At 42.2% G+C, this 14,577-nt stretch overlaps 1 non-coding gene across 1 annotated transcript; it reads right to left on the reverse strand.

Moving 5' to 3' along the window:
• Nucleotides 1–9,090: 9,090 nt before the first annotated feature.
• Trnat-ugu lies at nucleotides 9,091–9,164 on the reverse strand. The gene has a single exon. It is a non-coding gene; the product is annotated as a tRNA-Thr (tRNA).
• Nucleotides 9,165–14,577: the final 5,413 nt, after the last annotated feature.

Raw genomic sequence — 14,577 nt, forward strand, 5'->3', positions numbered from 1 at the left:
GCACAGCGTCAGCGCTTGTCAGGAAATGAGCGATGAATTGACCGTAAATAATTGGGAGCAGGCGATCCAAAAAGGAAACGACGACTTTCTGTAAACGTAGTGCTCTTGGTGGAGGCAATCGTGACCTTCCTGACTTTATTCTCTGATATGTATAAAAAACTATTCGACTGCCAAGATCGAATAAAATATTTCTTTGTTTAAGAGAACCGGTTTCGACAGACTTTGCTGTCGTCTTCAGGTCTGTAAGAAAGTGTGAATACATGGAACACGTCTCGCAAGTAGAGGTGTAACATTTGATATAAACGTTCACCTTCTCCGTTCTGCTTCCTGTCCTGCTACGGTACCACATTGTTTATAGTTTTGCTTGTTGTACCTCACTTCACGACATCCTACCGGGGAGGGTTTCATTTTAACATGAAACCAGTCTTTGCTAGTATTTCAATACAATGAATAATTAACATAGATTCCAGTGTATGGTATGTTTATAGCCTTGTTATCATATTATTATATATTTTTGACTCTCAAATTCCATGGTAAAAAAGGAAGAAAAAGAAAAGAAAGCGATAAAAAGAAAGTTTGAATAAAATTAGTCATGCTATATTAGTATGTTAGCATATGCACCACCCCTTCTATCTATAATGTTATTATATGCAAGATGATATGATGATTACCCCACATTTCCCCCCAGTGAAAAGATTTACTGCGAGTTTTTATCTTAAATCTTCGGTCTTAGAAATATTTGTGATCTTGTACACTCCAACATAAAAAAACCTGCAGCCACGTTGCTGCTTGCACAACATAAATAACATGTACCATACATTTTTGTTGTGGTTGCTCACATACTCTTATTTACATGGTATTTATTCTATCTTATATTTCTACAGCACAACACTTATGTATGTACAGCTCAACATAGCAGAGTATTACCTGAGTCTATCTATAGCAAGTTTTTGAAGTAAAGTTTTGTCCAACCAAGGACACTTCTATACGTGTCATATTTTCTTGGTGTATACTGAACCCAAGCACTGCGAGTTTTGCTTTTTCGTTGCCCGGGGTACATACATATTTCCCGCTGCAGCGGTGTGCTTTTGCGTCTGTCGCGTTTGCGACAGCAAACGCCACCGCAACAACAACGTAATAAACTATTGCAGAGCAAATACCTTAATTTTCTTATTATGCGTGCGGTAACAAGAACGTGTAAAGGGGATTCTGAGTATTAAATATGTGTTTCAGTTGTTAGAAAAGCACAGTTTTGTAATCTTTGCTATTCTTAAAGGCCACTTACTAAAGGAGTTAATTTTAAATACGAAAAGAGAAGTTTTTACGACTTGTTACATGGTCCCGATGTCAGAGCCATCTAGTAGCTGCAACACACTTTAAAAATGTTATCTTTGCAATAATACCTGTCAGTTGTACCTCACCCCCCTACGCCACTTGAAGTGAATATGCACTGTTTATAATATGTCCAGCATATGTAAACAGATGTGCTATTGTGTACCGCGCTTGTATAATGAAACAAGCATCTGTGAGCAATATGTATGTGGACGTGGTCTTTTGAACAAGGTTCTTTATGTTTTTAAATATTTTATCAATCACAAACCTTTTATAATGTGCTAATTTTTATCCACTTGACATGTTGTGCGTGAGTTTCAGCTTAAAAATGAACATGTTACAATAAAAATATTTTAAGGTACGTAAATGTACAGGCCCACTTCCGGCTTTTATAATACCAAACTAAAAGTTTTAATCAAATGTTGCATCATAACTTATGAGACATATTCCGTGTATATGCACTTTCTTACAGACCTAATATGACAGCAAAGTCTGTTGAAACCGGTTGTCTTAAATAAAGAAATATGTTATGTGATCTTGGCAACTGAATCGTTTTTTACAATTGAAACGGGTCGCCCTTCGGTACTCTGAAAATGAGAAAATTCAATCTCTGATATTTATACAGTGCTCTGTATTCGGTCCCCGCCTCTGAACGGCTTTAGCCACGAGCGCAGGTGTTCCCTGTACCCGCCCGCACCTAGGGCAACTACATGACGCCACCGTTCTTGTGCAGCCATTTGACATTAATCATAACCATTTTTCTTGTAACTTTTCTGTCGTTAAGTTGTGATGGATGAAGAGGAACAACGTCTGAGTAAGTTACGAGGAGTTAAAGTAACGATTTTAGATGTTAAATGTTTTTCAGTGTTTTTTCATGACCGATAGTGAATTGGGATGAAAATTTTGAAGTCGGTGAAAATACGTAATCTGATATAAAAACATTTTCAGTAGGTTTATTCCCATCCGAATTCAATTTCAAGTGAACAAAGAAGTAAAAACTAGTGATACGCAGAATCTGGAAAAGTGTGTGAGAATTAATACCTTTTCTTTTGAAGAGACAATTTTGAAATTTTAGAATGTTGCAGAATAAAGACGTTAACGGTGTGCTGTGGCTTTTGACCATTATGACTTAAATATTTCACCCACAATCCACATCTGGAAGGATTTCTCAGAGCACGACCACGCCATGTTTTAAAAAAAATTGTTAATTTTATCTTTACGTACAGTGAACTCTCATACTGGGTGAAGATACTCCTTCATTAAAAAATGTTTGATCCCTGAAGAGTCCAAAATGGGAGTGCAAAGATCAATCAAAACGATATGGGGTACTTTATATAGAGGCTGGCTGCAGTCAGAAGTTGTTCAGCTCAGCATAATCTAAAAGTCATACGCACCGGTGCACATATTCTGGAACTGGACCGCCAGACAAGTCAAATGCCACCACGGCAACAAGCTAAGCTAGATAAACACGACAATTTTAACAACAGAATAGCAGGCAATGCAGCAAGGTACAGTCCTACACCTGCCGACAGCGCGCTTCAGACGAGGAGTAGCGAGGGCTACGCAGCGATATCTCCATGATTCTCCGCGTTCTGCCTCGAATTTGTTATTCTTTGATTAATTGCCAGAGTGATCTGCACAAAATTTTGGAATTACAGCGTTGAAGGAGCCGACGTGTAGTTCCTATTGGCTGTCTTCTATAACGCCGTTCGTGCGAAATATTGCATGGCAAGTGATTCTGCGTGTGATTAAATGAATTATTCTATGATAGTGATCGAAGATAGAAGGGGCAGAATACAAAGAAGATACGCGCACGTATAATGTCCCACTTGACGTGGCGTTCCTCCTACCCGAAGACGTTCGACGCGGTCGAAACACGAACAGCGTTGAGCAACAGATATACGAACTTCATACGTTACATTTAGGAGAATAGTATTCACGTTGGCTCTGGAAGGTGTGTTCATCATAGAGACAGATAGGTATCAACATATGGAAAACGTCTCAATCATCTTCGCTTTGAAGATGATATCATCCTCTGTAGCAGCGCCACAAACGAACTGTCAACAATGTTACGAGAGTTCAACGATGCTTCCCAAGCTGTAGACCTCAAAATTAAACTTCAAAACACCAAATTAAGGACCATTGCCAGTATTTCGGTCTCCATCGCAAACCATACTCTGCATGTAGCACGTGTATACAATTATATGGCACTTTAAGTCCAACTTGGAAAAGATAACCAGATAGCACAAATCGCCTGGTGATTTGGCTCACCTGGATGGCATTGGGGAGACTTGGTTACATTCTCCGTAATCCGGCTATCACGCAAATTTAGAAACGAACTGCATCCTGCCATTAACGACATACGAGCTAGAAACAATGACGTTTGCAATAAGCAGTGCAAATCAACTCCTGGTGTCTCAAGGGACAATAGAGAGCAATGCTTGGAGTGAGTCACAGATAGGATCTGGAACGAAAAGATAGGAGAAGAACGGGATCTATGACTTTGAAAGTTTCAAACCCGCGTCCGGCCATCCACATTTAGGTTTCACGTGATTTTCCTAAATCGCTCCAGGTAAACGCCGGGATGTTTTCTTTGAAAAGGGCACAGCCGATTTCCTTCCATATCCTTGACACACTCTGAGCTTGTACTCCATCCCTAATGACTCGATGCCGACGGTATGTTAAACGAAAACTTCCTTCCTTACGACGCTGAAGTGGCGTTGGGCAGGATATGTGGATACGAAAAACGTTACATGGACCAAAACGTTGGTGCAGATGATGATGGAGTCAGTTAGAAGTGTCGGACGTTCTCTGACGTGTTGGAGAGACGAGATCAAACAACATGCGGGAAAAATCTGGATCCATACCGCCCAGCAAAGATCGACATGGAGATCTTTCGGAGAGGCCCATGTCCAGAAGTGGATATTTAGAGCGTGAAGAAGAAACAAGGAAAGACGACTGATAATCTACACTTAGGGCGACCAGCTTTCATTACTGAATTTTACCGACGGAATTTTTCAGGCAACATTTCCGCGTTAAGTAAGAAGTGATATTTGCGAGCTCTGAAAGAATAATGAAAGTTTCTATTGTTCCACCTCTAAATCTATTAGACTGTGGTCACAATGGCACCGATGTTGGAACATCCCGCCAACTGGCTTCTTCGGCCCAAGATGGTCTATGTTTTAAAGTCAGTACTCCAGTATGTGACAGGAGTTTTGGTCAAACGTTTGAGCGGATCGTAAACAACACTCACTAGAAACTACACAAAGGATTTTTGTCCAAATTTTCATGAGTGGTAAATGGACAAAAGAAGCATTGGAGCATTGTCCAATTTCATGTCTAATTCTACAAAAGCAGCTTTAAATGCTTGAAAGCAATCGCAGTAATTAAGAATAAACTTATTTAGTGATTTGAAAAACAATTTTTGTCGTAGTTTTCATAGCTAAACGAAAACTAGAAAATGGACAGATGGGGTATCAAACTCACCAGTGTATGACCTAGTTTTGCAAAGATGGTTTAAGTACAGGAAAGTAAGCTGGGTAATTAAAAAACTTATTTAGCGACTTGAGGGAAAATTGAAATATTTTATGGACAGCTGCTGCTAGCTACGTAAACGAAGTGACAAAAAATTCATCTCTTCGAGGCCTAGCGATTTTGCCAATGAAGAGTTATATTGCTATGATATTCAACTGCCAATAAAAACACTGAACTAAAAAAAATTAAATACAAAAATTCGAAAAAAATTTGGTTGAATGTTTTGTGAAATGATTTGTTTAAAAATAAGAAATAAAACAGATCAGAATAACATTTGGCGCGCTTTTGAGTGGTGGTCAAAATCTTGTACAGGAGTCTATTCATAATTTAAAATTCAGTGTTCAACATACAAATTAAAAAAAAAAAAAACGGGAAGATTATGAAGGCCGTGCAGTCTAATTATCTGCTCATGGTTTCGAGCACTACTCAAATGTTACCCTAATGTATTTTATGTCTTACTTTTGGACAAATCACTTCACAAAATATTTGAGCGCTATTGTAAAATGAATTCTTTTGTTGTAAGGGTTAATTAGGTGCCACCATGACTTTTCTGACAATGGCCTCGAATACCTTGAAGTTTTTATAATGGCTGGATATTTTTGACTAGACATAGTTTTGAGTACTTTACGATGGCCTAAGTGCCGAAGTTGCAATCGCGTATTGAAAAATAAAACACTGCAGCCTACGGCGGAAAGATGCTGTCGTTAAAAGTGTCAAGGTTACAGTAACACAGTCTTCATCATCAACATCAACATTTCCTTTCAAGGAACTCACAAACAAAATCATTCGCCTCTTTTTATAGACCTTCAAATGTCTCTTATAACACAGTATAACAGAATTTTGCATATTCATGAAGTATGTCCTACTATGTGATACACTTCTCGTAGGTTATCTACATCTACATCCATACTCCGCAAGCCACCTGGCGGTGTGTGGCGGAGGGTACCTTGAGTACCTCTATCGATTCTCCCTTCTATTCCAGTCTCGTACTGTTCGTGGAAAGAAGGATTGTCGGTATGCTTCTGTGTGGGCTCTAATCTCTCTGATTTTATCCTCATGGTCTCTTCGCGAGATATACGTAGGAGGGAGCAATATACTGCTTGACTCCTCGTTGAAAGTATGTTCTCGAAACTTCAACAAAAGCCCGTACCGAGCTACTGAGCGTCTCTCCTGAAGAGTCTTCCACTGGGGTTTATCTATCATCTCCGTAACGCTTTCGCGATTACTAAATGATCCTGTAACGAAGCGCGCTGCTCTCCGTTGGATCTTCTCTATCTCTTCCATCTGGTACGGATCCCACACTGCTGAGCAGTATTCAAGCAGTGGGCGAACAAGCGTACTGTAACCTACTTCCTTTGTTTTCGGATTGCATTTCCTTAGGATTCTTCCAATGAATTTCAGTCTGGCATCTGCTTTACCGACGATCAACTTTATATGATCATTCCATTTAAAATCACTCCTAATGCGTACTCCCACATAATTTATGGAATTAACTGCTTCCAGTTGCTGACCTGCTATATTGTAGTTAAATGATAAGGGATCTTTCTTTCTATGTATTCGCAGCACACTACACTTGTCTACATTGAGATTCAATTGCCATTCCCTGCACCATGCGTCAATTCGTTGCAGATCCTCATGCATTTCAGTACAATTTTGCATTGTTAGAAAAAATCTCGATATACCACAGCATCATCCGCAAAAAGCCTCAGTGAACTTTCGATGTCATCTACAAGGTCATTTATGTATATTGTGAATAGCAACGGTCCTACGAGACTCCCCTGCGGCACACCTGAAATCACTCTTACTTCCGAAGACTTCTCTCCACTGAAAATGACATGCTGCGTTCTGTTATCTAGGAACTATTCAATCCAATCACAAAATTGGTTTGACAGTCCATATGCTCTTACTTTGTTCATTAAACGACTGTGGGGAACTGTATCGAACGCCTTGCACGGCATCTACCTGGGAACCCGCGTCTATGACCCTCTGAGTCTTGTGGACGAATAGCGCGAGCTGGGTTTCACACAACCGTCTTTTTCGTAACCCATGCTGATTCCTACAGAGTATATTTCTAGTCTCCAGAAAAGTCATTATACTCGAATATAATACGTGTTCCAAAATTCTACAACTGATCGACGTTAGAGATACAGGTCTATAGTTCTGCACATCTGTTCGACGTCCCTTCTTGAAAACGGGGATGACCTGTGCCCTTTTCCAATCCTTTGGAACGCTACGCTCTTCTAGAGACCTACGGTACACCGCTGCAAGAAGGGGGGCAAGTTCCTTCGCGTACTCTGTGTAAAATCGAACTGGTATCCCATCAGGTCCAGCGGCCTTTCCTCTTTTGAGCGATTTTGTTTCTCTATCCCTCTGTCGTCTATTTCGATATCTACCATTTTGTCATCTGTGCGACAATCTAGAGGAGGAACTACAGTGCAGTCTTCCTCTGTGAAACAGCTTTGGGAAAAGACATTTAGCCGGCCGCGGTGGTCTAGCGGTTCTGGCGCTGCAGTCCGGAACCGCGGGACTGCTACGGTCGCAGGTTCGAATCCTGCCTCGGGCATGGATGTGTGTGATGTCCTTAGGTTAGTTAGGTTTAAGTAGTTCTAAGTTCTAGGGGACTTATGACCTAAGATGTTGAGTCCCATAGTGCTCAGAGCCATTTGAACCAAAAGACATTTAGTATTTCGGCCTTTAGTCTGTCATCATCTGTTTCAGTACCATTTTGGTCACAGAGTGTCTGGACATTTTGTTTTGATCCACCTACCACTTTGACATGAGACCAAAATTTCTTAGTATTTTCTGCCAAGTCAGTACATAGAACTTTACTTTCGAATCCATTGAACGCCTCTCGCATAGCCCTCCTCACACTACATTTCGCTTCGCTCCTATGTGATCCGTTTCTCGTTAATGTGACGTGCATTTTCCACATGGATTCGATCTAAAGCAGAGCAACGCAGTGCCGTCTCTCCAAAGTCTGGCCGCCGTTCCGCAGCAAGAATCCCTCAGTACTAGTCACGCCTGGACAGAAAAAAAGGCGGCGAACTCCGACCTTTTGGGGCTCACAGGACGCAACTGGGCGTCTGATAGCCACTGTAGGTAAAAGACGCAGTCCGTGTCTCGCGCCACTGCGTAGAGACCATGCCCTCTCTTAAACTGGCCGCTGCGTTTTGCCCCCGACCGGCTTCCAGAGGTCGGGACAAGGGCCGCACCTCAAAACCCGTTGTTTCCGCTGCGACCGTGGCGCGTCGTGTCGGAGGCGAGGTTCGGCGAGGTGGCTGGATGTGACCTCTGCGATAGCGGCGTGTGGGCAGAGCGCTAGCGCTGGAGAAGTGGCAAGGGGGGGGGGGGGGGGGCGCCAGAGCCAACTCTGAGTGCGCGGTTCGGCTACAACGGCACAAATTACGTCAAATCGTGGCCGCGTGGCCACATAAAATGTCACAGCAAACTTGGGCAGCCTCTCCGGCGTCTGCATGTCTATCAAAACAGATCTCTTACTTAAGAACTGCTTTTCTTCTGCTTCATTTATCACAGAGCTTACATCTCGTTCGGGAGCTGCTGGTGACGCAGAAAAAGTAATCCGGGAAATAAGTCCACATTCATAAAAATGGTCTCGACGTAACGAAGACTTTGTTTCGCAAGTACGTAGCTTTTCTGCACGGTTAAATGCACGGTTACTGGAGATTTGGCGGCCGAAGACTTCCGGCATAAGAAGTCAACCTCATTCTGCTAACGGCCCTGTCAAAGAGGGCGGAGGAGCGGAAGGAGGTTCAGGGCACTCTCTTGTCCTTAGGCCGGTATTACACTATCAAATTTCTTTGTGAAATATCTTTGTCCAATATCTTTGTCAAAGATATTTATTGGTGTCATAGGGAACTTTGTCAAATGTCGTCCAATATTTGATCAAATCTAGGGCCTCGCTGTAGATTTGATCAAAGAAGTCGCTCGTCTTCTGTTCACTGCAATGTGACATGTTACCACATGGAGCGCTAGCATCGCTGCATTCTGTCGTCTGTAGTGTTTTTATAAACATTCCCGGTAAATACAATTGGTGTGTGCCGACAACTACAAAATTATATACATGAAGACAGTAACTGTTCTCGAAAGAACAGAATACTGTTGATGACCGTGCAGCTTTTCCCTGGAATAAATGATGACGAACTGAAACCCTCAGCTGCCGACAGGTGCTGTTGATATACCTCGATGTGGACAGCTGAAAATGTGTGCCCCGACCGGGACTGGAACCCGGGATCTCCTGCTTACATGGCAGACGCTCTATCCATCTGAGCCACCGAGACACAAATGAATAGCGCGACTGCAGATACTTATCCCTTGCACGCTTCCCGTGAGACTCATATTCCCAACTGTCCACAATTCTACATATGTAATGTACCTTATAGACATTTGCCAATTCACTCATTACTCGCGCTCGCTTTGGCGATTCCCGTAAGAGTTTGGGCAACCTGTGCGCATTCGCACAGACGAAGGTCAATGGCTGGGTAGCCTTTTAACTATTTATATGGAGACAGTAACTGTTCTCGAAAGAACAGAATACTGTTGATGACCATGCAGCTTTTTCCTGGAATAAATGATGACGAACTGAAACCCTCAGCTGCCGACTACAAAATTAATAGAGATGTATGAAGCTGATGAGGCGCTTTACAACGTGAGACACGCTGAATACAAAAATAGATTACGAAGATTGGAGACCTGACCTAACCTAACCTAACTCTCTCCTGTAGCAAGGAATCGGAGTGTTACAGATGTAGCAGTTCTTAAGTGAATATTGTGCTTTGTGATATGAGGATACACTTCATTGAGCACATACAGAAATGTATGCTCATCCATTCTTCAGTAATTGATGTACGACTTGACGTCCTCCACTATAAGCTCACGTAACAAGTTTTGTTGAATGCTTTTATCGTGCCGTCGTAAATCCCACGGCTTCACCCAGGTATGCTTCCTTTTTTTTCCCCCGCCTCTCTTCCACATGTGCACACAGTGCAATTGTGGTAGATACAAATGCTGCGGTTAATAACAAGTTGTTGTTGTCAGACATCTTGAACTTTGACGAAAAATATGATGACAGTGTAATACCCCTTCTAGCGCTACGTCACAGATCTTTGTCAAACACATTTGACGGAATATTTGATCACATCTTTAATCAAATCTTTGACAAAGAAATTTGATAGTGTAATACCGGCCTTAGGGTGGGATACTGCCCCTAAAGGCGGAAGAATCAACAAAGATCAACGGCATGAGGATGCAGAAGGCAATGGAAGCCACTGCATTAAAGACACCTAACGTGTATATACAGGACATGTGGCCTGTAGTTGAATAAGTGTCATGATGATCTCTCCTTTAGCAAAAGATTCCAGAATAGACCCCAGTCGGATCTCCGGGAGGGGACTGCCAAGGGGGAGGTGACCATGCGAAAAAGATTTAATAACCAACGAAAGCGCAACGTCGTACCAGTCGGGTCGTGGAATGTCAGAAGCTTGAATGTGGTAGGGAAGCTAGGAAATCTGCAAAAGGAAACACAGAGGCTTCAACTAGATATAGTAGGAGTCAGTGAAGTGAAGTGAAATGGAAACAAGACAAGGATTTCAGGTCAGATGAGTATAGAGTAATATCAATAGCAGCAGCAAATGAGATGACGGGAGTCGGATCTGTTATGAATAGAAAGGTAGGGCAAGACTGTGTTACAGTGAACAGTTCATTGATAGGGTTGTTCTTATCAGAATCGACACCAGACCAACACCGACAACTATAGTTCAGGTATACATGCCGACGTCGCAAGCTGAAGATGAAGAGAGAGAGAGAGAGAGTCTATGAGGATATTGGAAGGATAATACAGTACATAAAGGGAGATGAAAATCTAATGTTCATGGGGAACTGTAATGCAGTTATAGAGGAAGGAGTAGATGAAAACGTTACAGGAGAATATGGGTGTGGGACAAGGAATGAGAGAGGAGAATGACTAATTGAGTTCTGTAATAAATTTCAGCTAGTAACAGCGAATGCTATGTCCAAGAATCACAAGAAAAGGAGGTTTACTTGGAAAAGGCCGGGTGATACGGGACAGATTCCGAAATGAGATACTGGATTGTAAGCCGTGCCCAGGAGCAGATGTAGACTCAGATCACAATACAGTAGTGACGAGGAATAGGTTTAAAGTGTAAGACATTAGTCAAGAAGAATCAATACGCAAAGAAGTAGGACACGGAAGTATTAAGCAAAGACGAGAAACGCTTGAAGTTCTCTAAGGCTATAGATACAGCAATAAGGAATAAGTCAGTAGGCAGTACAGTTGAAGAGGAATGGACATCTCTAGAAAGAGCCTTCACTGAAGCTCGAAGAAAAACATAGGTGCAAAGAAGATAACTGCGAAGAAACCATGGTTAACAGAAGAAATACTTCAGTTCATCGACGAAAAGAGGAAGTACAAAAATGTTCCGGAAAACTCAGGAATACAGAAATACAAGTCGCTGAGGAATGAAATAAACAGGAATTGCAGGGGAGCCGAGACCGAATGGCTGCATGAAAAACGTAAAGAAATAGAAAAAGAAATGATTGTCGGAAGGACTGACTCAGCATATAGGAAAGTCAAAACAACCTTCGGTGACATTAAAAGCAAGGCTGGTAACATGACGAGCGCAATTCCACTGTTAAATGCAGAGGAGTGAGCGGATAGGTGGAGAGAATACACTGAAAGCCTCTATGAGGGGGAAGATTTCTCTGATGTGATAGAAGAAGAAACAGGAGTCAACTTAAAAGAGACAGGAGATCCAGTATTAGAATCAGACTTTAACAGAGCTTTGGAGGACTTAAGATCAAATAAGGCAGAAGGAGTGGATAACATTCCATCAGAATTTCTGAAATCATTGGGGAAGTGGCAACAAAACGACTATTAACCGTTGGTGTGTAGAATGTATGTGTCTGGAGACATACCATCTGACCTTCGGAAAAATATCATCCACACAATTCTGAATGTAGCGTCCCCTTAGAAAAATTAATGAATTACTGTGCTGGTAAGCCCCTTCGTTATTTGATTTTCACACAGCTGAGCAGAACTGAATGTACTCAGACATTTCGCATTTCGCTCTTTACCTATTCTGATCAACACTAAAATGGCACACAATATTTTTAGCGCTACAAAAGAATGGCCCTGACTAACATTAACCTATACCTTTCACAAATCACTTACCTCACAAAAATCTTCGTTACTCAATCTACGCTGCAATACAGCGAGCGCCACTACTGCCAGCTAAATAAAAGATTCAAACTACTGAAGGCACTAACTACTGATAGGCATAGTTAGCAAATGAAAGATTTTGATAGAAAAAAACAATGTATTTACCTTAATATTGTTCAAAAGTCATATTATATACATCAGTTCATGACACATTTACTGTCTGTGTCCAGATAATCCGCTATCAAAACTCCGCCATCTCACTCCCCACATCCACCAGTGCTGGCGGCTCACCTCCAACTGCGCAACGCTATGCGCTGTTCACATCCAGCTGCCCAACACTACAATGGCAGACAACAATGCAAACTAGCCACAGACTGCACACAGCACAGCCAGTGATTTTCGTACAGAGCGCTACTTAGCGTTCCCAGTAAGAAAACCTAAACAGCCTACTTACATGAAGACTGCAAGAGCTGACAAGTGCAAGAATTATCGTACCATCAGCTCAACAGCTTTTGCATCCAAATTGCCAACAAGGATAACGTACAGAAGAATGGAGAAGAAAATTGAGTGTGCTGAATGGCGATCAGTTTGGCTTTAGAAAAGGTAAAGGCACCCGAGTGGCCATTCTGACGTTGCGTTTGATAATGGGAGCAAGAATAAAGAAAAATCAAGTCACGTTCATTGGATTTGTCGACCTGGAAAAAGCGTTCGAAAATGTAAAATGGTGCATGATGTTCGACATTTTGAGAAAAATTGGGTTAAGCTGTAGGGAAAGAGGAGTAATATACAGGGTGTTGTAAAAAGTTACGGCCAAGTTTTCAGGAAACATTCCTCACACACAAATAAAGATAAGATGTTTTGTGGGCATGTGTCCGGAAACGCTTAATTTCCATGTTAGAGCTCATTTTAGTTTCGTCAGTATGTACTGTACTTCCTCGATTCACCGCCATGATTTCATACGGGATACTCTACCTGTGCTGCTAGAACATGTGCCTTTACAAGCACGACACAACATGTGGTTCATGCACGATGGAGCTCCTGCACATTTCAGTCGAAGTGTTCGTACGCTTCTCAACAACAGATTCGGTGACCGATGGATTCGTAGATGCGGACCAATTCCATGGCCTCCACGCTCTCCCGACCTCAACCCTCTTGACTTTCGCCGGCAGCGGTGGTCTCGCGGTTCTAGGCGCTCAGTCCGGAACCGCGCGACTGCTACGGTCGCAGGTTCGAATCCTGCCTCGGGCATGGATATGTGTGATGTCCTTAGGTTAGTTAGGTTTAAGTAGTTCTAAGTTCTAGGTGACTGATGACCACAGATGTTAAGTCCCATAGTGCTCAGAGCCATGTGAGCCATTTTTCTTGACTTTTATTTATGGGGGCATTTGAAAGCTCTTGTCTACGCAACCCCGGTACCAAATGGCTCTGAGCACTATGGGACTCAACTGCTGAGGTCATTAGTCCCCTAGAACTTAGAACTAGTTAAACCTAACTAACCTAAGGACATCACAAACATCCATGCCCGAGGCAGGATTCGAACCTGCGACCGTAGCGGTCTTGCGGGTCCAGGCTGCAGCGCATTTAACCGCACGGCCACTTCGGCCGGCCCGGTACCAAATGTAGAGACTCTTCGTGCTCTTATTGTGGACGGCTGTGAAACAATACGCCATTCTGCAGGGCTGCATCAGCGATTCCATGCGAAGGAGGGTGGATACATTCATCGTCGCTAACGGAGGACATTTTGAACATTTCCTGTAACAAAGTGTTTGAAGTCACGCTGGTACGTTCTGTTGCTGTGTGTTTCCATTCCATGATTAACGTGATTTGAAGATAAGTAATAAAATAAGCTGTAACATGGAAAGTAAGCGTTTCCAGACACATGTCCACATAACATATTTTCTTTCTTTGTGTGTGAGGAATGTTTCCTAAAAGTTTGGCCGTACCTTTTTGTAACACCCTGTAGAATATATAAAGAGCCAAGAGGGAATAATAAGAGTGGGTCACGAAGAACGCAGCACTCGGATTAAAAAGACAGAGATGTATTCTTTCCCCGCTACTCTTCAATCCGTATAGCGAAGAAGCAATGATGGAAATAAAAGAAAGGTTCAGTAGTGGAATTAAAATTCAAGGAGAAAGGATATCAATGATTCAATTCTCTGGTGACGTTGCTATCCGCAGTGAAAGTGAAGAAGAATTACGTGATGTGCTGGATGGAATGAACAATCTAATGAGAACAGAATATGGATTGAGAGTAAATCGAAGAAAGGCGAAAGTAATGAGAAGTAGCAGAAATGAGAACAGCGAGAAACGTAACATCAGGATTGATGATCACAAAGTAAAAGAAGTTAACGGGTTCTGTTTCCTAGGCAGTAAAATAACCAATGACGGACGGAGCAAGGAGGACATCAAAAGCTGACTAGTAATGGCAAAAAGGGCATTCCTGGACAAGAGAAGTCTACTAGTATCAAACACAGGCCTTAATTTTAGGAAGAAAATTCTGAGAATGTACGTGTGGA

This window comes from Schistocerca americana, chromosome 5 (assembly GCF_021461395.2).
Source record: "Schistocerca americana isolate TAMUIC-IGC-003095 chromosome 5, iqSchAmer2.1, whole genome shotgun sequence".
Taxonomy (NCBI): domain Eukaryota; kingdom Metazoa; phylum Arthropoda; class Insecta; order Orthoptera; family Acrididae; genus Schistocerca; species Schistocerca americana.